A 575-nucleotide genomic window follows, 5' to 3' on the forward strand; every position below is an offset into this window, starting at 1 on the left:
GATTTGATGCAGGCAAAAGCATGTTTCTTTAATAGCCATCCAAAAGTATCTTATATATATATATATATACACACTACCGTTCAAAAGTTTGGGATCAGTAAGGTTTTTAATATTTTTTACCGAAGTTTCTTGTGCTCATCGAGGCTCAAAAAAACCCTATTATTTTGTGAAATATTATTGCAATTTAAAATAACACTTTCTATTTTAATATACTTTAAAATATAATTTATTCCTGTGATGCAATGCAGAATTTTCAGCATCATTACTCCAGTCTTCAGTGTCACATGATCCTTCAGAAATCATTCTAATATGCTGATTTATTATCAGTGTTGGAAACCGTTGTGCTGCTTCATTTTTTTGGGAATCTGTGCTACTTTTTTTAGGATTCTTTTAGGAATTAAAAACAAAAAACAAAAAAAAACAGCATTTATTCAAAATGGAAATCTTGTATTACAATATACACTACCGTTCAAAAGTTTGGAGTCAGTAAATTTTTTTCTTTATTTTTTTGAAAGTAATAAATACTTTTATTCAGCAAGGATGTGTTAAATGGATAAAAAGTGATAGTAAAGACT

The 575-nt window shown here is 27.8% G+C and overlaps 1 protein-coding gene across 1 annotated transcript in view; it reads left to right on the forward strand.

The window, feature by feature from the left end:
• pygma (phosphorylase, glycogen, muscle A) overlaps positions 1-575 on the forward strand; it is an 18,110-nt gene that overhangs the window by 11,869 nt on the left and 5,666 nt on the right. The window lies entirely within an intron of this gene.

This window comes from Sinocyclocheilus rhinocerous, unplaced genomic scaffold (genome assembly GCF_001515625.1).
Source record: "Sinocyclocheilus rhinocerous isolate Xijiao unplaced genomic scaffold, SAMN03320098_v1.1 scaffold253, whole genome shotgun sequence".
Classification (NCBI taxonomy): domain Eukaryota; kingdom Metazoa; phylum Chordata; class Actinopteri; order Cypriniformes; family Cyprinidae; genus Sinocyclocheilus; species Sinocyclocheilus rhinocerous.